The following is a 10547-nucleotide window of genomic DNA, read 5'->3' as shown; positions in this document are numbered from 1 at the left end:
TACACCTTTAAACTTAAAAGATGTTTTTTGTCCACTTCATCCAAGGGTTACGTGGTGTTAAACAGATGAGCTGAACAGATGTGCCAAAAGCTGACAATGGCAGTGAGATAAGACTTGCTAATTTACAGGTGCCAAAAGAATGGACAAATGTGTTTAAAAACCCAAACAAACAGCTTTCATGCTTTGCAGAACCTACCTTCTTCCTCCTCATCGCCACCTTCTTCGACGTAATCGTCGTCATTGTCTTCATCCTTCAAGATACAGAAAATTAAGAGATTTTTAAAAAACTACAGTATGCTTATGTTTAATTACATGCGCTTTGCAGAAGACTAAAACAGCACTTTGAGGTTTAAAAATCATGTTTCATTTCTGTTTTTATTACTAAACATTTGTACAGACCAGAGTCCCAATTTACTATATTACACTTATACGGTTAGCAAAGATGTATAAAACCAAGGCTGGTCCTGTATTTGGAGTCTTTTTCTGCTGTTACTTCTGACCTACCAATAATAATTATGCCAACTAGTTGTGAAAATGTCTCAAGAACAGTATTACAAAAATACAGTGGCCTACAACAGCAAGAGCTGATAAGAACCCTTTTTGTTGGTAACGGAAGTCAAACAAGAAGGGAGAAAAAAAAGAGTTTATGTCCAGAGCCCTTTTGGTGCTAAACAAAACAAAAGCTGCTTTATAAAATGGGGTAAGTGGACAAATTTAGGCCACTTGGCTACAGGAAATCCGAGAAATGTTACACACATACACCGAGATCTCTGGTAGTATAACTGCAATAGCAGGAACTGAGGACAAACTCAGTTTTTGCATATAGGTACTATCTTTGCAAATATATTATCTGCCAAATGAAATGCTTTACAACATCTGGTAAAAGTTTAAAAGACACTTAGCAATTCCTTCTGGAATTTCATCTTTAACCAACATGCAAATTTAGGATGTGCTTCTGCTGAATTTATTCAAGTTCAGGTTTAGCTGGTGTATAATTATGCTGATTCCAGTCCTCATTTTCACTTTCCAAAATATACTGAAATGGCTAAGACAGGACTTTCTGAACTGCGTGCTTACTGTTGGCTACAGCCTACTCCCCATCGACAACAAATGAAAGGAGTCCTTCCTCTGTTACCAAGCTTTGTTGTGGTAACATTAGGAGTACTTTAGTTCCCCAATTTCTTTAGCCCATGCTACAGTTCTTCACCTCCTGGCAGCCGCCGTACACAGAAGCCACTAAGTATACTCAGGTTTCTAACAATATTGCCACCCCCACCAATCAAGCATTCATTCCTTTTCTAAAAGAATTACTGCCAAGTTCTTAGTCAGATCCTCAAATGAGATTTGGTTTTAGCTTTGGAGGGTGGTTTTTCTCCTCAAAATCTGATCTGGTGACCTGGTAGAGAACAACACTAACTCTTCAAACCAGTGCAGGAATGAATCTTGAAGCATTTCATTGAGCAAGACAATGCAGAATACCAAAGAGCAGTGGCTCTCCTACTGCAATGCACTTCTTTGATAGTAAAAGGTCTCTCTAAAGTAGCCTATTGCTCACATAGGATAGTGGATTTACATGATTCTGCTTACACAAATTTAAATTATTACACATTTATAGCCAGACAGTGTCAAGAAAATCCTAAGTCTTACAGCAGAAAAGGGAAAGTCCTACCTGGATCTCCTCCTTCATCAGGTATGAAAGACCAACTTCTTCCTCCTCTTCACCCTCCCCCAAATCTGAACCTGCATCATCTTCATCTTCTTCGTACTCTCCTGGTGGACCATCTTCTTCTTCTTCATCCTCCTCATCCCCTTCTGAAAGGCAGGTAATTTCTTACAGCTTTACTTAAACCTCAAAGGCTTGTTTGTAAACTCATCTTAAATAAGCTTCTAAAAACCGAATGAGCCACAGAATCAAATATGAAAATGATGGGTACAAAAAGCTTTTGGTATCAGCAATAAAATGACTGCTTTTATATAGTTATGTCTCAGTAAAAAGATTTGTACTCACATTTTCCTAAGTGCAATTCTCCTTTAACTGCACAGCACCCATGACTACACTGTTTGCAAGTGCACTCCCTCTGCCCTCATTACTCAATAGAAGCAGTATTTGATACTGGCCTACACTTCAAAAACGTAGCCGATCTGTACTCCAGCAGTTGCACTGTCACTCTACTTCCAATTTTATATTTAGATAACGACTGAATGGCATAACTAACGACTGCATGTTTAGAGAACTTACCTTCATCATGCCCGTCTTCTGAGTCAGGGGCCTCATTGTTTTCCTGATCAAACCCATCCAGTTAGGTGATCTGCTGAAGCAGCTCAAAAACACTTTCCCTGTAATCCTCCGGGTTTGTGACGTCACAGTTGAACAAGTCCAGGCTCTTCAAGTTTTTGAGATTTTGCTGAAAATGAATTAAAAAATTACTCACCAAGATGAAATAACTACTTGGTACCTCCAAATACTGTACTGTTGCCTCCTAAATGTCATTGATTTTACTGTGTGTACCCATGGCTGACAAAATTGATTACTACAGAGTCTTTACAAGTCTCTCTCTAATGAACCATAGGATGATGCATTTATTGCAATAGGAGTAATCAATACTGGCCTAAGTGGGATACAGAAATTTAAAAAAAAGAAGAAGATTCAAATGTTGCCAGAACTGGCAACAAAAAGCTACCTAAGGCTGGGGAAATAGTGAGAGTTTTGCTCTTTGGATACTGTTCAGTTCTGTTGAATGTCACAGTTAAGCCATCGTGTTTATTATCTTTTTGTGTTTTATTGATTTCCTATTTAAACCGTGTTAGTTGTACTTATCCCTTCTACTTGCAGTGACCTTCTATCGTCAGGCACTTACAAACATTACATTTGCATTCAGTTACAAAATTATCATCTTTTCAAATGCTAGAAAGATTCTGACTTCTTTAACACATTGCAATCTTCTAAGAATCTTACTTTGTACTTACAAGGGCTTCCACAGTGCTGAGATCTTTGATTTTGTTGCCACTTAGATTTAGACATGTGAGACTTGGACATCTTTCTGCCAGGACCTCTAGGCCTCTCGAAATGACGTTGTCGCTCAATTCCAGCTACAGCACACAAAAGTTGGATAATTAGATGATTTTGACAGCACTCAAACCAACCAAGAGCCTGTATTTTATTGAAAGAACACATGCATCACAAGACTGTTGACTTCCTGTAGAGCCCGTAAAACCTCAGACTACTTGTATAAAATGAAGTCTGGTTAAAAATATAGCAAGCCATGTTGATCACATGTATGTCTCTTTAGAGCCTAACATTTATTTCAGAAGCTCTTCACACCTGTACTTGGTAGTGGTAAATCATTAACTAGTTTCATACTTGGGTGTCTACAGACACTTAAGCACATCAGACTGTAAGTTGGCAAGTGATCCCACCGATTCCAGCTGCTCAGTTAACATGTTTAGCATCGTGCAAACTTAAAATGTTTCCAGGCTTTATTTTTCACGTGGGGATGCAAAACATAGCACTGGATCTTTGTACAGGCTTTAGGTCAACAGAGTAGGTTGAAGCTGGTTCCTTACACGTAACGAACAATGATTTCAGTGTTTCCAGCACTTCACCTGATGCGATTGCCCCCGACCCCCTTTCTTTACAACAGAATGGGATGGCCATCATTAACACAGTTTTCAAATGATGCTTTTTCAGTACTTTGGCTCATTAATGTTTGAAACCATCATTACTTACATTTAGGGTCTTAAAGACCTAATTCTTTAGTTAGCAATGTTTAGTAAAATATTTCAATGAGATGCGAAAGTGAATGTGATTATGGAAATACGCAAGTAGTTTAACTGTTGGTGTGTTTCAAGGTATACGACTTCGGCAAGAGAGAACCGCTGGGTTTTTGTCTGCAGATACATACCTTTCGGAGCTTACTCAAGGTGGGGAGCTTGGCCAGGGATGTCAGCTCTACGTTGGCCATGCTGAGAAACTCCAGCTCTTTAAAGGTCCCAAAGTTGTTCAGGTTTTGCCCTGAAGAGAAGGGAAAGACTCTTTCAGGGAAAGACTGAAACCATTTTTGGGGGTAACTCCAGCCACAGTTTAGCGGCTTTAAAAAAATTATCCGACACAGTCAACTTGTCAAAAAAATACACTGTTTATCTGAGTAATAGTTTTTATGCGGGCAATCTTTGCGCAATCAGTCTCTCAGGCTGGGGTGGAGTAAAAGCACTTTGCAATATCAATCTATGTAGACTTTATTCTTGGGGAGAGCAAGACACGCCAGTTGATAGCGTCCTCGCTGACCTAAATGCAAAAACATCTGCTGGAGCAACAAATCATTTGTTGGCCGAGTTTAACAGCAGGGAAGTGGAGGCTGCAAGTTGATCAGCCTGCTCTCCATGCAGCTGGCACTGCAGTCAATGAAATTACTACAGGAGACTAACTAAAACCACAACCCTCTCCTAAAAAGCAAAGTGCAGCCACAATCTTTCCCTACACAGCGGGGGAAAAAACTATGCATCAGATAACCACCTGTCTACAGCCACCTGTGGAGGGGTGGAAAAAAAGTACATTTAACAATAGACAAAACCTCTTCAGACATTGCATCTTAATTCTGTGCATCTCGATTTGTTTTTGTAAGCACGAGTGCCTTGAGCCTGGCCAGAACTAAAATGGCTCCGGATTAAAAAGTTAAGAAAAATACTTTCAAGATGCCGTTGGCCCCCTTGCGCTGCGTTTCTGGACTTGACGTCAAAGGAAGAGGATTGAAAAAAAAGAACCTCCCCATAAAGTTTCGCCGTCACTGGCTTGCACGGGATTTTTGTTTCGAAGTCACGCCGGAGCGGCAGGGAACGGCATTTTCTGCAACACTGGAGCACCAATCCCAGCGCCAAGTTTGCCGAGGGAAGGAGCTACCTGACTGTAGCTGCATGGCGGGCAGGGAGAAGAGCCCTCCTGCGTTGTTCATGACCTCCCAACCGCAAACCTGACTGCTCTCGGTGGGTGGAGGGACCGGCCAGGAGCCGATCTTGTCTCTGATGACTGAGCAGGACCCAGCAGCAATCGCCTTATCTGCCTCTAGCCATTAGGAAGGGCGGTTATAAGCTGTGTGGCTGCAAGGGAGGAGAGGAGGGTGCCATTACCCCATCATGTGCTCTCTGGGCAGAGCTGAAAAAACTCGGGGAGGGCGGAGGTGGGGAAGGAGAAAGATGACAATGATCATCACCATCATATCACAATAAGTAATAATAGATCCAATCCAGAATAAACAGCCCCAAACGTCAGCCAAGACACAGGCCAATTTTGACAAAAAGAGGGTTTCTGATCCTCTCCGATCCCCAGCTGGAGGAAATCAAAGTCAGATCTACCCAGACGGTGTGGGTTTTTTTTAAGATGGATTTGGTGCCACTACGACCTGTTGACAACCTCCACCAGCGAGAAGTTACAAATAAATGAAGACCCATCCTGCCAGCAATGCCGATGCGGGAGGGATGGGCGAGCGGGGGGGACGGGACTTCAGGCTTCTCCCCACCCCAAAGAAAAGCAGCTGTCGATTGATTTATTTCTTTTTTTAAAAGGATCCTTTAACACCCCCCCCCCAAAACTCACCCCCAAACGCAACCCAGAAACTTATGGCGGCGCATCGCGGTGGGCGACCCAGATTTGGAGTTCATGGAAGGAAGAAGGGGCAGGCGGAAAAGAAAAGCAAGTTCCTAATTTCCCCCAAATCAGCCCAATAATGAGAACAGACGCCCGCAACAGCGATCGCAACGAGCCCATGCCAGCGGAGGGGTTTCGAGCCCTCCCCCACTCTTCTAAAAGCACAGAGGGGGCAGAAAAAGCCTTCAGCCAGTCCGAAACATCTTACCGTTGCAATAATAATAACAGTAATAATACATGATCAGCGCAATGAATGATTGCACACGCCCCCTCGCCCAGGCCACGCCCCCCGCGGGCGGTGGGGCGGGGCCAAGGAAGGGGCGAGCGCTTCCTCTCGCCGCCGCCCGCTTCCCACTGGAGGAACGGCGCGGGGCGCGGCGGCAGCCGATTGGCGCCGCCGAGCGCCCGTCGGGGCTCCGAGCTTTTAAATGCGACAGTTGGCGGCGGTTGGGTGCCTTTGCGCGCCACGCGGCCGGGCGCGGCGTTGTGCGTAGGGGCTGGGCCCTGGCGGCTGAAAAGCAGATTAATGAACTGTGACAGGGACAAGGAAAAAAAAAACCCGAGGGGATTTGCCTAGATGTTAGGTGTGAAGCTAGAGATGAGCAGAATGAGGGGTCTAAAATAACAAGTGTGTTCCGTTAAACTGCTGCAAGGGGCTTGAAAGAGGAGGGGCTGTGTTGGGACCTGGTGGCTTGGCGTCCTGATTGCCAAACTCAAGGCTTTTCTACTTCGATTAGGGTGCGTGAGACCCTGGGCTGCTGCTTTTGAAGGGCCAAACTTCAAGAGCTGTTAGCTCCTGCCAAACGTCTGGCCTCGCTGTCTCTTGGGTTTCGGGGGAAAGGGCAACGGAGATGGGCGTTATTGATTTAGTGCAAGAAACTGGTATGATCAGAGAACCGAAATGATAAATGCTGTGAAGAAGACGAGGACTGCGAGCTCGCATCGGGTGTAGTGGTGAAGCAATGTGAAGCTGCTAAGGAAAGAGAGAATAGTATGGTCAGGGGTCACTGAGCAGAGATTTCACTTTCTGTGATGGTCCAGAGGCGGCAGTAGGCTTTGCCATGGTCTGATAAACGGGTCTAGAGCCTGATTCTCAGTCAGGGGCCATGGCAAAGCAGGTTCGCAAGAAAAAACTAGAGATTTCAAATGTGGATTTAGCATTAAAAATGCTCTGATCTGTCCATGGTGATTGATTTTTTGTGAGCTCTTTGCAATGGAAAAACTACTTTTCATAGTTTTCAGTCAAAAAATGAGTGAAAATGAAGAGCTGGCATCTTCCATGGGGGGCATTGAGCCTAATGACGGGTGCTCTGAGCGAGGATTGAAACCACCAGGTTTAGAGAAGGGAGAGGGCAGGATGGTGCCTAGGTTATATGTAGCTTTGCGTTATCAGGTAGCGGTGCTCTGAAACACTGATTGAAAACAGGGCTGGGGCATAATAAAGTCCTTGTTCACTTAGATTGTGCTTGCAAATGCATCTGGCAAGGTGTTAAGCTTCTTGTTTTGTCTTGAGGTCTTTTGGTCTCATGGCAGAGAGGGATTTCTTAGACATAGAGCTGCAAGCGATAATTTTGACTGGAAATATAATGGGTCTTTTCCCAAGTGTTACGTTGGGAATCAACGTCACTAGAGCTCAGGCTTAAAGCAAATGGTTTGTTTTTCAAAGAAATGCAGTGTTGCTAATTTAGCAATGCTGTTTCTTTGGGGAAGCTATGGCAAGGAGCAAGCGAGTTGCTGGAGTCTATCCTTAGACAGATGAAGAAAAAGTTGAAATACCTTTTTCTCTTCAAATTTCCCCAGAAAATGTCTCCTATCCCATGATAAGCACAATCAGTATCAAGAAAGGGGAGAACTGCTGTGAGCCCAGAGGAGGAAAAGAACAATTTGGGGATTATTTGAGTAAGCTTGGCATTTTCAAAGCAGCAGGACCTGATGAGATTCATCTTGGAGCACTCAAAATATTAGCTGAATTAATTGCAGGCTCATTGACTTGTTATGTTTGAGAGGTGAGGTGAGGTCTCAGAGCTGGAAGAGGACAAATGCAGTAGTTTAGAGAAGGGGAAAAGGAAGATGAAGCAAATTGCAGAGCAGCCTAATTTTAGTGCTGGGGAAGACACTGGAGGGTGTGTGTGTGTGTGTGTAATTTGTAATAGCTTAAAAGATAACTAGCTGATAAGTGACAGCTAACAGGGCAAAACCTGAACAACTCTGGGACTTGGAAACCACAAAACAATTCAAAGCTAGTCTCTCTGGTCACCTTTAAACGTAATGCACAATAACTACAGTGCATTAATGCTTGTGTAGACATGCCCACTGACAACATTCTCTGTTGTTTTAACACCTCCTTTTGGGATGAGTGCAGGGTGAATGGAGGGTTGTTAAGCTTTGGTTATCTATGGAAAGGGGGTGCGCACAGACAAAGAGAAACCAGCATGTTCCACCTGAAGTCCAAGTGAGAGGTCATGGCAGCAGATGACCCTGTGGTGGAGTTTCATCACCCAGCAAGGGTGATCATGACTTGAGAATGGAGGTGATAAAAGACAAGGGTGTCCCATGGACCATGGTGTGTCCTTTCTCCATTTCTCCAAATCTCTCCATCCTGCCAGTCAAGTCAGCTTTCCCCCCACTCCCTATTTCTTCCTTGATTCCCACCTTTTGTTTGCCAAGATACGCCCCCCTGCCCATACACCTCATTCATTTCCCTTTTGAAAGCTGATTTCTACTCTGGCACCATGAAAACAGGCCCCTGGAATTAATGGTAGCATCAAGGTGTTTCGACTACCATCTTACTGTTTGTATTCCTGGTTCCTCTTGTCTAGTCATCTTTTTTTCTGACCCTCGATAAAGTCTGATTTTTTTTTAAAGCCATTTGGAGCAGAGACAGGCACTGAGGGCAACGGTGCGGCAGGGGAGAGAGGAGCCGGAGAGCCTGCGCCCGTGGCCCACCTTCTCCATATCCTTGATCTCATCTTCCTGCTTCAGACTCATCCTGTCGGCCCGCTGCAGGAGGTAGTTGCCTCGGCCTCCTTCTCGGTCGCTCTTCTCTACTTTCTGCTTTAGAAGAATCCTCTAACAGTACAAAAACCTCAAAAAGTACAAAATCCTCAAACAGTACAAAAAGCACCATACCGTTCCCCGTGTCCTCATTGATTTCGACACAGGCGAGCCTTCGTTTGCGTGCTTGCCTCTGACGGGCAGGGGTTCAGTCTCGCACCCCACTTCAGCCGGGCAGAGGGCCCTGGTCTGGGTGCCAGCGTGTTCATGCCCAGGGCCCTCTGCCTGGGTGCTGGCTTCCACAGCGAGGGGCAGGTTGGTCTGGGTCCCCCTGTCCTCATGGGACCCTGCCTCCATTTCCTGGCAGGGGCTAATGCTCCTGATGGCACAAAAAGGAGCTGGTCGGAAATGGGTCCTGGACTGAATTCATCCCCACCAGCACCAGAGAAGGAAGGACTCCCCTCCCTGCAAACAGCACCACTTGCAACACCCCGTAGCATGCGCCAGAGCCCACCAGCTCCCCAGGACAGCCCCGCACCTCACCCTCCCCTCCCTGTCCCCCACTTCCCCGCTCCAGGGTGGCCAGCACTCCTCTGCCATCCCCTCCATATCCATGGGAGTCTGTTGTAAATGAAAAAGGAACATGGCAGCGAAGAGAAAATCCAGCCCGTGGGCCCAGAGGAGGCACGTGGTGGCGTATGCGGGGAGGCTGGGGGACAGGAATCCAGGGAGCAGGGGAGGCCAATGCAGCACAGACCTGTCACCCCACGGGTCCCAGGCCCAGGGTCAGGGCAGACCTAGTCAGGGAAGTGCTGGAGGGACTGGACATGTTCACCCCTGAGTGCTGGCGATCTCCACCCCTGAGTGCTGAGGGAATTAGCTGAGGTCATTGCGGGACCCCCGGTGCGGCTGTACGAGCACTCGTGGTGCTCTGGTGTGGTGCCGGAGGACTGAAAGAGGGCCAACGTGGTTTCCATCTTCAAAAAAAGGAGGAAGGAGGACCCGGGAAACTATAGGCCAGGCAGTCTTACCTCGATCGTGGGCAAGCTTTTTGGGAGAATTATCCTGGCACATGTCCACAAAGGGCCAGCGGGGGATTTCCTGCTTAGGGGCAACCAACACGGGTTCATCAGTGGCAGGTCCTGTCAGACCAACCTGGTGGCCTGCTATGATCAGATCACCAGATCATTAGACGCAGGAGTAGCAGTGGACATCGTCTTCCTGGATTTCGGAAGGCCTTTGACACTGTCTTTCACCCTGTTCTCATTAAGAAACTGGGGGACTGCAGTGTCGACATCCACACAGTCAAATGGGTCGCCAACAGGCTGGAGGGCCGCACCCGGAGAGCGGTGGTGGACGGGTCGTTTTTGACCTGGAAGGATGTGGGCAGTGGGGTCCCCCAGGGCTCGGTCCTCAGCCCGCAGTGTTCAACATCTTCATGTGACTTGGACGAGGGGGTAAAAAGCACCTGTTCAAATTTGCTGATGACACGAAGGTGTGGGGGGAGGTGGGCACGCTAGAAGGAAGCAATAGGCTGCAATCGGACCTAGACAGGTGACAGGGGTGGGCGGATGAAAACAGGATGGGACTCAACACCGACAAGTGCAAGGTGCTGCACCTGGGGAGGAAGAACCAGCACCATACCTACAGGCTGGGGAACTCCCTTCTCGTCTGCGCAGAGGCAGAAAAGGATCTGGGAGTCACCATTGACTCCAAGACGAACGTGGACCGGCAGTGTGGGGATGCAGTCAGGAAGGCCAACCTTGTCGGTCCAAGGAGGTGAGCAGGTCTCCCCCTCTATGTGGCACTGGTCAGGCCGCAGCTGGAGTCCTGCGTCCAGTTCGGGGCGCCGCACTTCAGGAGGGATGTGGACAGCATGGAGAGGGTCCAGGGGAGGGCTACTCGCATGATC

General features: G+C 46.7%; 1 pseudogene across 1 annotated transcript; it reads right to left on the bottom strand.

Annotated features, from left to right (window-relative positions):
* Positions 1-6: 6 nt before the first annotated feature.
* On the bottom strand, positions 7-5945 carry LOC149851645 (acidic leucine-rich nuclear phosphoprotein 32 family member E-like; annotated as a pseudogene). Its single transcript, XR_016439615.1, has 7 exons — positions 5850-5945; positions 4898-5094; positions 3903-4012; positions 2968-3090; positions 2240-2405; positions 1670-1812; positions 7-251 (listed from the first exon to the last, which is right to left on the bottom strand). The product of XR_016439615.1 is annotated as an acidic leucine-rich nuclear phosphoprotein 32 family member E-like (transcript).
* Between the last annotated feature and the right edge of the window lie 4602 nt (positions 5946-10547).

Source organism: Crocodylus siamensis, unplaced genomic scaffold, assembly GCF_052110815.1.
Source record: "Crocodylus siamensis isolate JL-2025a unplaced genomic scaffold, ASM5211081v1 HiC_scaffold_608, whole genome shotgun sequence".
NCBI lineage: Eukaryota > Metazoa > Chordata > Crocodylia > Crocodylidae > Crocodylus > Crocodylus siamensis.
The sequence above is the reverse complement of the archived record's forward strand: the minus strand, read 5'-3'. Positions and strand labels throughout refer to the sequence as shown.